Source organism: Crinia signifera, chromosome 6, assembly GCF_055691185.1.
Source record: "Crinia signifera chromosome 6, ASM5569118v1, whole genome shotgun sequence".
NCBI classification, from domain to species: domain Eukaryota; kingdom Metazoa; phylum Chordata; class Amphibia; order Anura; family Myobatrachidae; genus Crinia; species Crinia signifera.
This window is the reverse complement of record NC_139222.1, coordinates 33,213,067-33,232,153: the sequence shown is the minus strand read 5'-3', so window position 1 is coordinate 33,232,153 and position 19,087 is coordinate 33,213,067. Positions and strand designations below refer to the sequence as shown.

Below are 19,087 nucleotides of genomic sequence, written 5' to 3'. Positions count from 1 at the left end.
TGTGGTGCGAGGTCAATGGTCACCTACGGGATGCTGCTTGGTGTGTGTACACATGTATGATGGCGACTGCACACTAATGGAGCTGCTCTGCCTTTTATGGAGCAATTATACCTTTTCACATAATTTTTGACAGCAAAATAAACATTTATCATATCACATACATTGGTGTGCCTCACTATCTCTGTATTGACAATGGTTATGGGGGACTAAGCACCATTACACTGATGTGGTTGTGAAAAGGTGAATGGCATATGTTGTAAAAATAACACACACAACTTATAACATTAGCCTACTTTTTTAATAACAAAGCAAACAAAAAATCAAGAACGATGCAGAAGAGCCTGCAGTTGAGCAACAAGTGTGGCCAGGTAGAGGAGGGTGAGGTGTATGAAGGCCACAAGAAGTTCTGCATCTGGCTGCTTCTCTTCAGTTTCTGGCTAGAATGAAAAATATTATTGTGTAAATGTACTGTAATAAATGCAGTTCTGCTGTATATTTGCCAAAACTAAGAAGTTGCAATTTAACTGTGAAGACCACACCAATTGCACAAATACATTGTACATGGGCCTACAGCTGTTTGAGTCATGCATGCCTCAGCATTGCCTAACACACTATTAAAAGAACAGTGTGAAAATGTATGTGGTTCATCATGCTGGGAACTACACTTATATAACAGCTTTGCCCACAAGTCTCCAACACCACTACTGTAGGATATGTTATGACCTGCCCCTATAGATTGTAAGCTTCTGAGCAGGGCCCTCCAGCCTTTTAACTGTCTGTAAGTACCATGTTTGTTGTATCACTGTCTCCTTTGTAAACTGCCACAGATTATGGTTTGCTATAGGAGACACTGTTCTAAAATAAAGGAAAAGATGATTTCTAAGTTTGTAACTTGTAATTTCTGGCATGGTGAGGCATGGCCACACACCACAATTCAAATCCAACAGTGCTGTTTAAACCTGGAGGACAAGACCCCACAGGTTAGCCTAGGACTGCAGTGTATATGTGGGACAAAGAATGATGTGGCCATCACATATGTGTATGTTGTGTTTGGTAATGTGTTGCATTTTGGGTGTGACCATTATGCACATTCTTTACTTACGGCTGCCATTGTCATCCTGCTCTCTGGTGGTGGTTGGCCTGTAGCTGGGGGATGGAGCCAAAAGGAGGGATGCTGGAGGGATGGGTGTCATGTCCAAGGTGTTGGGGTGTGGTGGGGTTTGGGAGGGGTTTGGGGAGGGTGGTGGGGAGTAATAGGGTGGTTCAAAAGGGGGTAGTGGTGGGTTGAAGGGGGGAGGGGTGGTGGAGGGGGAGGAGGTGTGGCTGGTGGAGGTGGATGGGGATATGGTGTGCTCTCCAGGGGGTGGCACGGTCTCTGACCACACAGACTGGGAGGGGGAAGGGGAGGGGGAGGAGGTGTGGGAGTGGGAGGTGGATGGGGATATGGTGTGCTGTCCAGGGGGTGGCACGGTCTCTGACCACACAGACTGGGAGGGGGAAGGGGAGGGGGAGGAAGTGTGGGAGTGGGAGGTGGATGGGGATATGGTGTGCTGTCCAGGGGGTGGCACGGTCTCTGACCACACAGACTGGGAGGGGGAAGGGGAGGGGGAGGAAGTGTGGGAGTGGGAGGTGGATGGGCTTGCGGCTGGTGACATGGCTCGTGCAGCTCTGGCCTGCTCCATGGCCTCCCTCGCAGCCTCCTCCTGACGGGCCCTGATGCGTGCCCTGGCCTGAGCTGAAATGGCCATGATGGTTCAGGAGTCAGGGATGGTGGCAGAATATGAAAGGAAAAAGGAAAGAATAATTTAGTATAGATTACAACATAGAAACTTTATATATATGGGAAAGGTGACATTTTTTATTAGGACATAATTTATATCAAAATAATGCACACTAATGTACATCCATATATGGACATATACACACTACCCATATATACCACTACACAACCATATATTAACCTAGCAGCCCATATATAGGCCGACATAGCATAGACATAATATACCCATAGACTAATGCACAACGAAATATTAATTACAAAAGTGCTATATAAACACTATAATATTTCGCATTTTTAAAGCAATGACAAAATACTCACATCGGCTAATGTAGCGGCGAAAAGAACATAGCAGCTCCGGCTGCCTTCGGCGGAGGTCGGACCACCGGCGCTCAACCTGGTCTAAGGTCCTCCTGACGCCCGTCCGAAAGAAGATTCGCCGGCGGGCTGCATTATACGCCCGCCGCTTCTCTGCATTGGACACACAGGGGCCCCTGCCACCAAGCCGATGGTCCATAACCCGAACCAGGGCCACAAGCTCCCTCAGGGAAAAAGATGGTGCCCTTCCAGAAGACATCTTGGCAATGGCGCAGTTATTAATTGCAGGCACATATATAAGTTTGCCTGGTGTCTGATTGGTCACAAAAATTGTCATGTAATAACTTTATTAGTCCATCTTCACAGAACAATATGTTTGCGAAAATTAAAATACGCAGACCGTACACATAACCACGTCAATACATACAATATGCATTACATGGAGACGTCCTGTATATACAGTATGCGCGTGTATTGATGCTACGGCTCAGACAAGCTGAGGAGCTGTGGCAAAGGCAAAAGCAGGCTTACCCACCACCAACACAAGCACAGGCAGGGACCAGCACACAGCCTACTCCTGACCCTACTTTGGCCAATGGTGGCCAAACTATCAACCAGCCTTCTCAAATATTGCCGAGTCGGTATTGGATAATGAAGTGCGAAAATTTAAATAGCATATATGCGTCATTTTACGCGAATTCAGATACAACATAAAGGTGTATGAGTGTGTGTCTGTACATTTGTGACGAATGACATGTGTCACTATATTGTTAGTGTGTGATATGCGTATCTAACATGTGTTTATTATAGACATCGCTACACATTCAACCATATTCGCGAAAAAGGTAATGAGAAACCAACACATCGAACATTAGACACTTTATTGAGGTAGAAATATGCGTTAATGGAAAACAATAACGAGGTTAAGGGGTTGTCTGCGTGAGTAATGAGGTTTGCAGATTGAATCAAGTCTACATCCATCCCACTTAATTGAGGAGCGTGAAATCATTGATTGATGTGGTGAGTGCATGTGTCTTGCGTGCTTAAAAGTGTATACTGCAAAACATTACGCACAGAAAACATGTTCGCACGCACAATGTGGTGCGTGTGGAAATGTGGTGGGGCGTGCGAGCATTTCTGATTGCACGCCGTGGTAGACCACACCTTTTTTGGGGATATGTGTGCGTACGTATGAGTTGGCAAGTTTATAGGCGTGACTGCAAGATGCGTGCTAGCGGTTTTGCAGTGTAGCACTGCGTGCGTATGTGCATGCGAACGAATGAACCTGAATAAGGGCCTATAAGTGACGTTACCTAGTGCAAACTGTGCAGCCCCAAGATTAAGGTCCCCATCAATGCACTAGTATAGGAAAGGGAGGTGCAGTATTTATACATCAGAACATCGGTTTTCTTTAAATGCTTCGGCATACGGTCGTAAGTTCGACACACTTAAAGTTGGCATGCTTTGGGTGACATGGCTTAGGTCGACACCTTAAATATTTTGACATGCTTACGGTCGACATGAATGGATGGGCGACACGAGCATTAGGTTGACAATGGCTACATCGACAGTCAAAAGGTCGACTTGGGGTTTTCACTTTTTTTGAGCCGACGTGCCAACAGGCGGTATTTCATGCCCTACCATCCACTAAGGTGTGGACGGATAATAGTGTGCCGAGTGCAGCGAGCCATGCAAGGGGACGCGGTGCACCGATATGGTGTCCATGTCAACCATGTCAACATTCGGGACAAAAAAAGGTGAAAACTCATGTCGACCTTTTTACTGTCGACCTAGCCATCGTCGACCTAATACTTGTGTCAACCTTCCATCCATGTCAACCTTAAGCATGTCAACCCAATGGCCTATACTAATTCCTTTATTACAGCTTGTAACGCTGGCTTAGAACGCCTGCTGATGTGTTATTACAGATCGGTATCTCCTTCTGTTGCGTAACAATGGCACTGCAGCTTAAGCAGTGGCTTGGGGGAGCTGGCGCTGTGGAATTTCATGCTCATTGCCAGGGGTTACAGGCTCACTGCCAAGGGTTTCATGCTCATTGCCAGGGTGTTACATACTCATTGCCAGGGGTTTCATGTTTCATGCTCATTGCCAGGGGTTTCATGCTAGTAGCCAGGGGTTTCATGCTTGTTGCCAGGGAGTTACATGCTCATTGTCAGGGGTCGCATGCTATTAGCCAGGGATTACATGCTCATTGCCAAGGGTTTCATGCTCATTGCCAGGGGTTTCAAGCTCATTGCCAGGGGTTTCATGCTAGTAGCCAGGGGTTTCATGCTAGTAGCCAAGGGTTTCATGCTTGTTGCCAGGGAGTTACATGCTCATCGTCAGGGGTTGCATGCTATTAGCCAGGGATTAAATGCTCGTTGCCAAGGGTTTCATGCTCATTGCCAGGGGTTTTAAGTTCATTGCCAGGGGTTTCATGCTAGTAGCCAGGGGTTTCATGCTTGTTGCCAGGGAGTTACATGCTCAGTGCCAGGGAGTCACCCAGTAGGATCTCTAGCATTTATCCATCTGTCCAGTAGGACCTCTAGCATGTCTCCTCCAAGGCAGCTGACATATTTGGAGAGACATTTTCATCAGATTCCATACGGACGGCCAGACCCATTGGAATCTGCAGAGACCATGTACAAACAACACCGACTCCCCCATGCCACCGCTTGTACTGCAGTGCCATTGTTACGCCACTGCAGGCAGCCTTGCATTGAATAACGCAGATTAAGTCTTAAACATGCTCTGAGAATGGCCACAACATGCCACCATACCCCATAACCTCCCCCAAACTGTTCCTGACTGTCAATCAATTTGCCAATAGATCCCCAGTAGGAGCAACTACTGAAAGCCACCTTGGCGCAGCCACAGTCCAACCCGGGCGCATTCACAGTCAGCAACAATGGCTCAACCGCGTAAGCATCAGCCTTGCCGTTATCCCTTGAATCAGGCCGACACTAAACACAAACACTCCACTCACCCCGAGAGCCTTTGGTTTGCCCTTGAGAAAAGTCTGGTAAAAGGCTGACGATTCCGCAATTTGGGGGACGACAGTAGCGAGGCTCCACTGCGGGGCAACCGTAGGGACCTTCCACATCGGGGCTGCAGCTGAGGCATCGTATCCCGGAGGCAGTGCCTGTACATGAAACTGTACAGGGATATTATGTGCGTTCAGGTGAGGAGCATCAGGGGGTACATCGCTGGATAAAGCTTCATAGCTGTGCGGGCCCGCCTCATTCACAGAGGACATGGTGGAAACTCAACGGAGAAGAAACAAACACTTTATAAATGTACAACGCACAGCTGAGTGTAATAGGATCACCTGCGTTATGTCACAGCTCAATAAGAAGTGACAATAATACAACCATAAGCCATTTGTTGTTTTCTTACATCCAATTAACATTAAATATCTTTTCCCAGGGGATCTATTACCAAGTACAAGGAACATAAACCAGCTGCAGCTGTGCAGTCAGGCCTCACGTTTTCTTAGAAACTGAAAGGGATCATTAACGCTTACACCTTCGGCTGAATTAAGCCCTATTAATAACTTGAGGTAAATTGTTCAGTGTAATGTGACCGATAACAGCCAATCAGATTTAAGGTATAGGTCAATGTATTGAGCAATGAACAGAGTGGGGAAGTGGACCACTGAAAATGTTGCTTATAGCAAACCAATCAGCTTTATCTAGGACATTCTGTACAATGGCCCTTATTCTGATCGGTGCGGCCCGATCAGAAATATGCGGTGATGTCCGTCTTGGCGAATCCCCGCCTTCCATACGGATCGCCACCTCCGTCCGTATGCGGATATGTGGCGGTCCGCATGAATGTGCACGGGGATACGCCTCCTCCATGGTGGGAGCAGCTCCTGCATTCGATGGTCGCCGAACATCGAATGCAGGGCCGCACGCTCCACCAGGTCCCGCAACACAAGATCACACGGACACTTGTCCGTGTGAAATCTTGTATGGGGGCGGGCAGCTGACATCCGGCGATGTCAGATGCCCGCCCCGTACCCACGCGTCACGGCCTCATTACCATGCATACGCCCCGCGTTTGCATGGGAACGCCCATGAAACGCGGGGCGTATGCATAGGGTAATGAGGATAAGTAGCCCCTCACGCCCCTCTACGCCCCCTGTGCGGCGTATAAAGAATCCATGCGGCGAAATCGCCTGCACATGCGCAGAGTGACCTCTGCACATGCGCAGACGATAAACATCGGCGGCCCGTACGCAAGCGGGAATATCCGCACCGATCAGAATAAGGGCCAATGAGAATTAGAAGCTTATTGGTTGTTATGGGCAAGTTCTCCACCAGTCCACTTCTCCGCTCTTTTCCCTGATTGATAAAACAATTCCTTAGTATTTATCGATAAATCAGGTTAGACCAGTGGTCAATCCAGGGGTGGGGGCTGCAGCACGATTAAATATTCAAATAGAGGAAACAAACCCACTGCTGCCAACTGCCATTCCAAACTGACTCACTGGCAGTGGATGAGGCTCACTGTTCTGCAACCCCTCCTCTGGTTTAGACTAACACACGACTGGATGATCTAGGTTTTTCAGCAGGACATGCACCGTTGTGTTAGTCTGCATGGTCAAATGATATTGCCATGGGTATCTTAAGAGAGGAGGAGGCTCCTGTTCAGGCTTCTTTGTCCTCTCTATCTGGCAGTGCTCTTGACTTAGGGCACTAATGTCGCTAGAGGAACCTAGCATTTTGGTACACATGCACAGGTCTCTGGGACTTGGGTGCTGCAGCCATTTTCCCAGTGATTTCTCTACAGTGCATGTGCAGTGGCATTGAGATGGGGCGGGGAGCGGGTACTTTTTACCCGGGTCTGGCTGCTCAGGGCCATTTGCTGAGCTAAGAAGAGAGACAGCTGCAGCAGCAGTCTGTCCTCTCCCTCTCGTTTACTTTTTCCATTGGAGTGTGACAACGCCCCCTAAACCCCCCCCTTGATTTTACCGGGGCCCGTCCGTCCGATTTTACTGGTGCCCCCACGCATTTGCGATACACTGAAAAGATTTCCCAGTGCTTTTTACAGTGCTGATGTTGTGGCACGGGACTACGGATGGTAAGTATTGCCCCCATCTTTAAAGAGCAGACTAAGCAGGTCATTCTGGTCTGTACGCCCCCCTGCGTAGGACGCTATGGAATGCCGTCCAGTCTGTCACTCATCTCAGGGGCGTAACTATAGCACTGCAGCCCCCGCCACCGCGGGGGGGCGCTGTGCATGTGGGGGCGCCGGGGGCTGCGGTGCTATAGTTATCCCCCCCCCAATCCCCCGCAGACTTACGTATCTCGCTGGTCCCGGCGGCTCCGTTCTTCTGATGAGGACCACCACAAAATGGCCGCCCCCATATAGCACATTGATCTCTGAAACTGTCTTCTGTATGGGGGTGGCCATTTTGTGGTGGTCCTCAGCAGAAGAACGGAGCCGCCGGGACCAGCGCAGCGCGATAGGTAAGACTGCGGGGGAGGGGGTTAGCATAGGCGACGGGGCGGGGGTGCTTGACGGGGCGGCGGCGGCGGGGGGTGGGTATGGGCGCCCCCCCCTAACGGCGGGGGGGGGCGCCCAAAACGTAGCTACGCCACTGACTCATCTGCTGGTAATACCAACAGATGAGCGGTCTGGGCCAGCGATGATGCGGGAACGCGCATCAGTGCTCACCACTCATCGCTGCCCCGTACACACTGGGGGCGGCTTTCGAGCTGAAAGCAGCTCAGACGAGTAAAGTGAGCGGCTTTCAGCTCCAAGTCGCCCAATGTGTGTGTGGGCCTTAAGTGCTGGGAACAGAGATGAATTACAGTACAGTACATTATAAAGAAAAAACGGTTCGGTGAGTAGATGGAGATTCCAACCTGCAGTGATGCAATCCTCTAGAGGTTGTTGCTGATTCGTGTAAACAAATTCAGGACAGTCACGTTATCAATGTCTACGCCTCAGGTTTTAGGCATCAGGAAAACGGCGCTGCAAATGTTGTGATTATTTTTAAGTATGTGGACAACAGGGTCCAAAGGTCGACAATGCAAAAGTTGACGGGGTCAAAAGGTTGACAGCCAAAAGGTTGACATGGTGAAAAGGTCAACATGAAAATGGTTGATATGAAAAAGGTCGACATGCATTTTTTAACAAAATTAAGAGCCGACATGTGCCGACAGGCGGTATTTCATGCCCTACCATCCACTACGTTGTGGAGGGAGATTAAAATAGTGTGCCAAGCGCAGTGTGGCACCAAGCCTGAAGCATGGCGAGCGCAGCGAGCTATGAGAGGCGACGTGGTGCACTTAGACAGTGTCCATGTCGACCTATGTTGACATAGACACCAAAAACTCATGTTGACTGTTTCCATGTCGACCTCTCCCATATTGACCTTTTGACCTTTTCGACCTTTTAGCTGTCAACCTGTTGAGCGTTTGACCGTCGACCTTTGGACCCTGTTGACCTTTTGACTGTAGGCCTTTTGACCCGGTCAACCTTTTTCATTATCCACCTTTGGACCCTGTCGACCTATTTGACTGTCGGCCTTTTTGTCTGTCGACCTTTTGACTGTTGTCCATTAGTGGTTGACCATATGACTGTAGACCCAGACACATACCTCCCAACTTCTACTGTCCCCGAGGAGGCTTGCCGCGGGAGGGGGCGTGGCCTATAATCGCATCGTGCCACGAGGCCACGCCCCCATTTTACGCTGTGGGGGCATGGCTCTGAGGCTCTGTGAGCCTCTAGCCAAGCCCCCAGCCCCTCTGGATGCGGGGGATAGACGCTGTACCATAAACTATTTGACTGCTGGGAAATATAAAGCAGCAAACAGGAAGCAATGATACACAAACCATTCATTTCATCTTAGACCCCTGGGAATTGCAGCTGTTAGAATGACATAACAAGCATCGCGTGTACAGTGTTTATAATCCCTCAGGACTACATACTGTATGGCGCAGTCTTGCTATTAAGGCAGGGGTTCCCAATCTTTTTTGAATCACGCCACCCTAGAGTATCAGAATTATTTGACGGCACCCCTAGGCCCCCCAAAAATGTAGAGAAAAATATTAAAATAATTAGATAGGGTTTTTTATGTGCGTCTTAGGGTCAGTTATGTGGTATAGGGCAGGAATGTGCATGCGTCTGAATTTCAGTACAAGTGCCCTTATTCTGAATCACTCGCAGATGCAAATTCCTTCTCAAATGGAGAAGCGTAGTCAGTATCAGTTCCCGTGGCCAGCGCAGTCAGCGTCCCTGTCAGAATAAGCGTAGTGTTCCAGCGGCCAGCGTAGTCCGTCAGTGTTACGCAGTTATCGCAGTCAGTCAGCATTCTGTCAGCACCTTATTACATGGTGTCAGTGATGGCTGCCGACAAATGAACTATCTTTAACCTGCCGTAGACGGTGAAGGAGTCGGTGGAGTTTTTACAACGCCGCCACTTGCTGCCAGAGACACAGACCTGTGTCAATGGGCATCCAATGAGACTGAATGTCAGGAGCGGATGTGGCACTGCCACATAAGAAGCTGTGGCAAGAAGGTTAGTCTCCGGGCCGCACAGCGCTTTCAAGGATGCCACCTGACATTTATGACGCTTCTATGCTTCATATTTTCTTGGGCGGAGGAGCTAACAAGCATTACATTTTGTGAGCAGCACCTCTTGATTTCTAAAAAAAATGCAGTGAGTTACAATAACCTTATGCGGGAGGCCTGCACCCTGGATTTGATGTCACAACCCCAACTCAACTCCGGATTGGCGGTCCGGGGAAAATTGTGGAGGTGGACGAAAGTCTCTTTGTCCAGCGAAAAAAATCATGTTGGACGCGTCCTGCCTCAGCAGTGGCTGTTTGGAGGCATATCCCGAGACACAGGTGAATGTTTCTTAACGCCTGTAGCCAGCCGTGACGCCAGCACCCTGATGTCCGCCATCAACACGCATATTGAACCGGGTACCACTATATACTCTGACTGTTGGCGCGCGTACAACACTCAACAGCTTGAGCAGGCGGGGTACCATCATGCGTGTGTCAACCACCGGTACAATTTCGTGGACCCGGAGACTGGGGTTCATAACCAAAACATCGAATGGCTCTGGGGATCTTGCAAGTGGAGGAACAAGAGACAGAGGGGCACTGCGCGCCAATATCTTGACTTGTACCTACGCTTTCCTGCAAATTTGACATGCCCTAACTTTGCTCCCAATGGCCAACAAACCAGCCGACACAAATGCAGACACAGCTGCGTCAACTTCAGCTGAATTTAAAGGGAATGCAGAAAGTGAAGAATGACTGTTTTAATATTTTCTTTGACTTGTTATTTCATATTATTGTACTTTGTAAAAAAGTGTTTTTCTTCTTAATTATTCACTAAAATCCAGTTACCAGTTAACACATGTCGTCATTATTGTTTCAGATGTATGATATGGCAGGTGTGAATGTTTTCTTAAACACCTCCACTATCCACACCAGCCCGAAGCGTGGCGAGCGCAGCGCGTCCTCCCGACCTGTTCATACCCCCACTATCCACGTCGGCGTGGAGTTGATTTTATAAAGTGTGGCGAGTGCAGCCAGAATACATGTAAAGTAATCCACGTACCCCTGGCGCGTCCGTTTGCCACGCTTCGGGCTCAGTGGTTCGCTATGCTCGCCACACTTTATTAAATCAACTTCACGCCGATGTGGATAGTGGGGGTTTGAAAGGAAGGCATTTACCAGTATGTAATATGGAGCACTGGCAAATGCCTTCTTTATTGTGCATGAGACGCACTTGCGCACTACAACCCCCTCCCTTTGTGCACGAGACGCATGTGCTACCGAACCCCTAACATCGAAAGATGATGGTTAGGAGCTGATTGGTTGGTGGTATATCACTCTCCATAGAGTGATAAACAACCAGCCAATCAGCTCCTACCTGTCATTTTTCAAACTCAGCCTGTAACATGGCAGTTAGGAGCTGATTGCCTGTTTGTTTATCACTCCCCATTTTCTCATGTTTGGAAGCTTGATACATCTGGCCCAATAATCACATGGTGCCAGATAGATCACCAGAACTGTACGGATGTAGGTTAATCAGAAGCACACATGTGATTTCAGAATAACTCTGCATGTGCCGTCTAATGCAGGGCAGAGTCTGAGCGCTCGCTCAGACACTGCCCAGCTAGTCACGATGCGCAGCCTGCCGCACTGCGCAGCATGACAGCCAAAGGTCACGCTGCATAGACTGACCAGCCTCTCTGCCCACCCACAGTCACACTGCATGCCTCCAGCTCCCCGGTTGGTGGTCCAGCTCCCAGCTAACTGGCCGTCCGCCCGCACAGGACCCGACTGCTCTCGCACGCACCCTGCCATAAAGATAATGGCGTGGCATTTAAAAAAAAAAATTATTAGGGAAGCCAATCCTGGGAATCTCTGGATTGGGCATTTTTTAATCCCGAATTCCGGGATTAAAAAAATGCCCCGGGATTGGCATCCCTATTTATAAACCTATGTGACACTCTGTGGCCGATGTTGGATACAGGTCCGGATTTGCATCCTCCAGTGATGGTTGGTGGCTTCACAAGCCCATTGTTGCCAATGCACATATGCCGGCTCCGGCTGCGTGCGTCTTGGATAATTTTTTCTTTGCCAAAGGCAGGGGTCATTACTGGGTGGACCCCAGTGTTTCAGTGGACACGCCCATATAAACATTGGGCGGGTCCAGGTACGTGGCAGAGTAGAGTGCCAGACAGAGGAGGACGCTGCTACCGACTGTGTCATCCTTATTCATTCTGATTGGCTGTGAGCTCTCTGAGCCACTGACTCCCACCGTCCACCAACCTTCCTGCACAGCGCTGTGCTACACCGCCACCTGCCCTCTTCCAGCACCCAATGTGGCATTGTGACATTGAGTGCTGGAAAAAAACACTTGGGCACCATAAAATGCGATCCGATACAATGGGACATCACATTGCGATGTCCCATCACTTCCAATTGCATATGGGTATGGGCACCATTATATTGGCAACCATAGAGGTGCATTTTACTTTGCTCTGCCTTTATTACTTACTAACAGAAGCAGGTGGGCACTAGGACCCAGTGCGGAAGGCTCTTCAGGAAGGCGCAATCTCCAACCCAGCTCTGCCTCCTCTGTGTTTCTTTTGGTGCGTACACACTGGGGGATTCGCAGACGAAACAATATAGGGAAGGGATGTGGAACATTTGGCCCTCCAGCTGTTGTTGAACTATACATCCCAGCATGCCCCACGTCAGTTTTGCTCTTTGGCCTGGCTTATACTGTAGCATGGAATGCTGGGATGTGTAGTTCAACAACAGCTGGAGGACCAAAGGTTCCCCATCCCTGGAATAAGGCATTCTGTAGAACTGAACAATATCATTAACGATAGCGTCTAGTGACGTCAACGGATCCCCTTACTGAGCATGTCGTCATTTTCGATGTGTCAAATTGAGCTGCATGCACAGACGCCGGGGCAGGGGGCCATTCATGTTTACCTTTTAACGTGCACACTGGATGATATTTTAAACGCTATTGCTCAGGAACTCCAAAATGAGCGATGCTGCGGCCATTTTTGGAGGGACATTTTCAACAGATTCCATAAGGTAGTGGCTAGTTCCTATCTAGTGAATGTTGTTCGGACCACGTGATGATGGAACATACCATGTGGCAGCGAGGTCTTTTCAACACCAATTATACTCCACACCACCCTCGGTTGCCTAGTAACCAGGTGGCGAGAGAAGCAGAGCGAGCCACGGGACCGGAGCTTGGTGAGCAGAGTGAGCCCACTGTGTCCTCTAAGCTAATTTCAGGCTCCCCCTGCCCTCCCAGCTCACATGGTATGTCCTGTCAGCTGGAACATCTACTAATAGAGATTAGAGACCATGCTCCCCCACAGCACCAGCTCCCCCAAGCCAAGGCTTGGGCTGCAGTGCCATTGTTACGCCACTACCCCGCTATTGATCACTGCACTGTCCTATCCTAAGCTAGGATCTTGTTAATGGTCTTGATTAAAGCCACATAACCCTGAAGATGGATATTAACAGATAAACAAGGACACAATGTCAAACTGATTATTTATCATGCTTTTCTTATGCATGGCACACAGCTTGTTTACAGTGTTCTAGACAGGTGCATTATTTCTTTGATTCCATTGGTTCAATTCTTAACAGCACTTTGAGCAATATAATATGTTGGCGGTGGTTGGGCATTTGCTGTAGGTGGGACTGGATAGGAAAAGGAAGGTACAGAGAATGCAGTCCCATTCTGTATCACGAGCACCTGAAAAAGAGGGTGGATATCATTAGCAACTAAGTAAAACATACTTGCCTACTTTGATTTTCACCTCTCCGGGAGAAGCCCGGAGAGGCAACATGTCAGAAGGGGTGGGGCAAGGCTGACATCACTTGGCCCCACCCCCATGCCATAAAACTCAATGATTCGTGAGCCGCAGAGAGGGGGAAGGGCTTTTGCATCATTTTAGCCCCACCCTCTTTGCCACAGACCCGCAATTTAGGGTAATTGAACCAGCGGGGCAGGGGTAAGAGGGGGCTCTGGCCAGCAAGCGGGAGACTTGCCCACCTTCCCAGGGGGCCGGGAGGCAAACATGATTTTCGGGAGCCTCCCGACCATTCTGGGAGGGTAGGCAAGCCTGAAATAAAATGATCTCAATTAATTATCTGTATACTTTTGGACATTCATATTGCCAGAGGCAAAGCAGTGCGTGGCCTCAAGTAAAGGGGGTGTCACGTTTTCATCACATGCCCAGCACAGGGGTTTTAATAGAGGTCAAAATACCCCAGGCAAAGGGTATTGGTCATAGGGTCGACAAGATTTATGACGACACTCATTAGATTGACCAGTAATGGTCGACAGGCCTTAGGTTCCACACCTAAAAAGATCAACATGGTTTAGGTGGACATTGTCAAAAGGTCAACATGAAAAAGGTCAAAATTTTAAAAAAATGAGGGTACTTGTTTCCTAGCACGGCCACAAATCTTGGCCATCGGGGGTAATTTTAGTGGCCTGCGACGCGGCCGACGCGATGCCCCCGATTTTTCCATTGAAATGCATTGAAAACAGTGAAAAATCGGGTCGGTCGCGTCGTGTGCGCCTAAAAATGCTTAAATGGTCCACCCGTGATGACCGCGATTTCCCCATAGGGAACAATGTTAAATGGGTCAATTTACCCAAATCATCATAGGGAAGAATGGTAAATGGGCCAGAAAGCCCAAAAAACCCCCCTGAACAGTGAAATGTCCCCCCAAAAGTAGTTCACGCCACCCCGCGATGAACGTGAACCCGAAGCGTGGCGAGCGCAGCGAGTCCGCGAGGGGCGGCGGTACGCGTCCTCCGACCTTTTCATACCCCCACTATCCACTAGGGCGAGGATTGAGAATAGAATAGTGTGGCGAGCGCAGCGAGCCACTGAGCCCGAAGCGTGGCGAGCGCAGCGAGCCCCGCGAGGGGACGCGGATACCTTCACAGGTAAACGCGTCCCTTCGCGGGCTTCACAGGTATCCGCGTACCGCCGCCCCTCGCGGGCTCGCTGCGCTCGCAACGCTTCGGGTTCACGTTGATCACGTGGTGGCGTAAACTACTTTTGGGGGGACATTTCAATGTTCAGGGGTGTTTTTGGCCCATTTACCATTGTTCCTATGATAATTTGGGTAAATTGAGCCATTTCACATTGTTTCCTATGGGAAATCGTGGTCATCGCGGGTAAATTGAGGCATTTAACATTGTTCTCTATGGGGAAATCGCGGGCATCGCGTCTGGCCCATCGCACCCGATTTTTTTGCGCATGCGATGCCCGCGATGGCCCCGATTTTACCCCCGATGACCGCGATTATGATCGTTGTGGCCCTGCTAGGAAACAAGTACCAAAATGAGTCTTTTATGTTTTTGGGTCTATGTCGACATAGGTCGACATGGACACCGTTTAAGTGTACCGTGTCCCCTCGCATGACTTGCTTCGCTCACCATGCTTTGGGCACGGTGCCTCGCTACGGTCAGCACACTATTAAATTCTCCCTCTGTGCCCACTGGGATGGTAAAGTACGAAGCAGTCATTTTTTTGCTTAAAAAAGAGTTTCAACATTTTTCATGTCAACGTTTTTCAGGTGTCGACCTATGGCCTTAAACTATTAGTGGTTGACCTAACATTATCGAATAAACTCTTATATTTCTAGCTTGCGACTGTAATATTTTGCGGTATTCCAGCAAACGCACTCACCTGGGGGACCGTTGTTGGGTGACTCAAAGCCTTGCACCCAAATACGGCGAGAGATATGGAAATGCAGATAAGCAGTAGATCGGTAAGGACAAAAATAGAACGAACAACATTTCCTCCAAGCTGTGAACACAAAAATCATATGTTAAAGTGGAGTCGAAAAATTTGCAAAAGTTATATAAGAAATGGATTTATACTGGAACGGCTCGTTATGTCAAACCATACAGTACTGTATATAGAAGTGACTCACTGCATGCTGCCATATTTTTGAAAGTCTCACAACCCTAGTCACTCTTTATTATTAATAAAAGCACTTGTCATATTACAACAGCAGTCCTATTTTAACTCGTTATTAATTAGCCATTTACTGATGTTTTTTTAAATTGCTAATGATATACACAGGCCAGTACCATTTGCTTTGTTGACACATACACACACACACATGTCATCAATAATACCCACTCATAATTGATGGAAACAATGTACGCTATTATGTATCTCAAATTATAATTTTTTATATATGACTCAATGGGTGACATTTAATAGGATGCAAATTTTATTGCATTTCCGAAATCGCACCAAATCACACTTTTTAAAATCTAATTTTTTGCCTGAATTCACATATTTAATGAGATGCAAATTTGCGGCAAAAAAATGCAATATGGTGCGATTAGGTGCGATTTTTACTGCCAGAGGGGTGGGGGAAGTCTGCAGTGCTGTGCTCTGCTCTCATACTCTTAGCAACAGGGGCAATGGAGGGGTGAAGGAAGACTGCGGAGCTGTGCTGCGCTCCGCTCTTATACTCTCATTTGCAGCAACGGAGGAGGAGACTAGTCAGGGACTACAGGGGGCATTAAGCAGCAGCACTACAGGTGGCATTATGTGTGTAAGCGGTACTAAAATGCCATTGGGGGGTGTGTGCAAACAATTATGCCACTGCATGTATAGCATTACCCAGAAGTGCCGGAAACACTGGAAAATACCTGTTACACATGTCACACACCAATTACATATTACACCACATGTCATAATGCCCATTATACATTATGCCACACACCGTAACGCCCATTACATATTATGCCACACACCATAATGCCTATTGCATATTATACCACATGCCATAATGCCATTACATGTACCACACACCGTAATGTCCTTTATACATTATGCTACACAGGGGTAACATGCTCTGCTAGAGATGACATGCTCATTGCCATGGAGGATTACCTCTCCTCTTTCCTACCACCAATACCATGCGCTGGCAGAGCGGTATAAATTATAGAATTGATATGAGGGCTATGGTTTATGTGGTAAATACTTGATAAATAATAAAATAAAAGAGAAATAAAGAATAATAACAAATAAGCAATCTTAAAAAAAAAAGTAAAATAATAAATAAGAAGGGCACCTGTTGGAAGAAAGAATAGTTACAAAAATGTATACAGTTCCCTTGAGATGGGATAAGGAGTCCTTGAAGCCGGGACAGTACTGCGCTTTCCCTACCTCTAAACTTGTCAGGTGCTGGAGCATCCTGCCATTGGTGCCTCCGCAAGATGAAAAGGACAGCTGTGTGGCTGAGTGGGAGGCCACGCTGCCAGGGATCCGCTTGTTGTGCCTGGCAGGTAAGGTGTCAAACACTGGAGCAGCCCCGCATGATGAGATGAGTGATGAACAACTCACCCAGCTGTCGCTGTATCAGAGCAGGTCCGTGGCATGGCTATTTCAAAACTCAATGCTTCTCACGAGCCAATCAGGAGCTGCAACTCCTGATTGGCTGTCAAACCTCAAGCTCTCAGATTGGCTCACAAGCTGCCTCGAGTTTGAAATAGTCGCGCTGTGGACCTGCTCTGATACAATGGCAGCCAGGTGAGCTGTTCACTGCTCTGCCGGCTGCTGCCATTAATACAAGCCACCACTCTGCCCGGGGAAATCTGCTTCCTGGCAAATCTGGTCACCAGGAAGCAGAATCTGGTCGCCTTGGTGACCTGGCCCCTGGCTTATGTCGAGCCCTGGCATAATGTGTATTGGGCAATGCAGTGTGTGGTATAATATGTAATAGGCATTACAGTGTATGGCATAATGGGCATTATGATGTGTGGCATAATGTGTATTGGGCATTACGGGGTGTGAGATAATGTATAATGGGCATTATTATGTTTTATATAATGTGTAAAGGCCATTACGGTGTGTGGCATAATGTGACCATGCCCCTATTGTCATGTAGCCACTCCCCTAGTTTCATGTGAGTACACCCCATCATGATACGTGACCATGCCCAGGCAGGCGCTATCGTTGCCCCAAAGAAACAATCTCTACTCTGATCAGTTGGCATCGCTTCAGGGAGATGGGCAGGGTTAGGGAGGAGAGCGGGGAGGTGGAATCGGGCGGGGGGGGGGGGGACTGGCAGCGAAGTGGTGGGGAACGGCGGGGGGCTCCATAGTAAGGGGACGCAGGCGCGCCTTGTGCGCACGCATCCTCTTCTGGTGGCTGGCAGGGGCTGGCGGCTGGCAAATCCACCGCCAGCCCCTGCAAAAGATTACAAGTGCTATATCTGTACATTAACTCTAATTGTAGTTACTTAACCCTAAAGGCCCCCATACACTAGGGCGACTTGTCCTTAGGACAAGTCGCCCCCGACTTCCCCTTGAGCTTCCCCGGCTGCTCCCCGGGGGAGCTTGATTAGATTGGCACTTGATGTGCCATTTTTTACATGTGATAAATCATCTCGATTTATCACATGTAAAAAACCCGGGGAGCAGGGGGTGGGGGGGGGGCTACAGAGCAGGGCTGCTGGTGGGAGCAGGGGGGGCTGGGGACGCTGCGGGGGACACAGGCAGCATAGAGCCGGGCAGAGGGAGTCGGGAGCTGTCAGTGCTAGAAAAAAAAGCCTATACAATGAATGGGCAGCCTGTGATTGGCTGAGCGCTCTCTCAGCCAATTGCTGACTGGCTGAGAGAGCGCTCAGCCAATCACAGGCCGCCCATTCATTATATGGGCTTTTTTTTTTTATTCAGTACTGACAGCTCCCGGCTCCCCCTGCCCGGCTCTATGCCGCCTGTGTCCCCCGCAGCGTCCCCAGCCCCCCCTGCTCCCTCCACCGCCGCGCCGCCCCACTAGGTCCCAAGTCGGGTGGTCGGACGTGCAGCAGGTCTGACCACCCGACGCAGATCCGATGCGCACGGGACCGCGCATCGGATCTGAGGGGACATCAAAACTAGCCGATTTTGGTCCGATTTCGGCCAGATCCGACTGATCTGGCCGAAATCGGACCAAAATCGGCTAGTGTATGGGGGCCTTTACTCTTATGCACAGAAACAACTGAAAATATAACAGAGGAGGCACAAAGCATATTTTTTAACTTGGGCCCACAACTCGCTAGTTCCACCTCTGGGCCAGTTGGTGAGTAGTTCAACACCTAAAAATGGTCGATATACTGGGTGTGGATCATTTGGTCAACAAGCATTGGGTCGCCACCACTAGGTCGACATGGGACAAGGTCAACATGGGACAAGGTTGACATGGGTCTAGGTCGACATGGGTTAGGTCGACAGGTTCATTAGGTCGACACAAGTATAATGTCGACATGGGCAAGGTCGACAGTCAAAAGGTCGACATGGGGTATTTCACTGTTTTTTGACCCGACTGTCGACACTGTTGACATGGACACAGGTTAAAGTGCACCGTGTCCCCTTGCATGGCTTGCTGCGCTCGCCATGCTTCGGGCTCGGTACCTCGCTGCACTCGGCACACTTTGTTATTCTCCCGCATGTTATTAAAAC

General features: G+C 49.0%; 1 long non-coding RNA gene across 1 annotated transcript; it reads right to left on the bottom strand.

Moving 5' to 3' along the window:
- Window positions 1-13,185: 13,185 nt before the first annotated feature.
- On the bottom strand, window positions 13,186-16,915 carry LOC146006903 (uncharacterized). Its single transcript, XR_014444121.1, has 3 exons — window positions 16,812-16,915; window positions 15,312-15,431; window positions 13,186-13,357 (listed from the first exon to the last, which is right to left on the bottom strand). It is a non-coding gene; the product is annotated as an uncharacterized LOC146006903 (long non-coding RNA).
- Window positions 16,916-19,087: the final 2,172 nt, after the last annotated feature.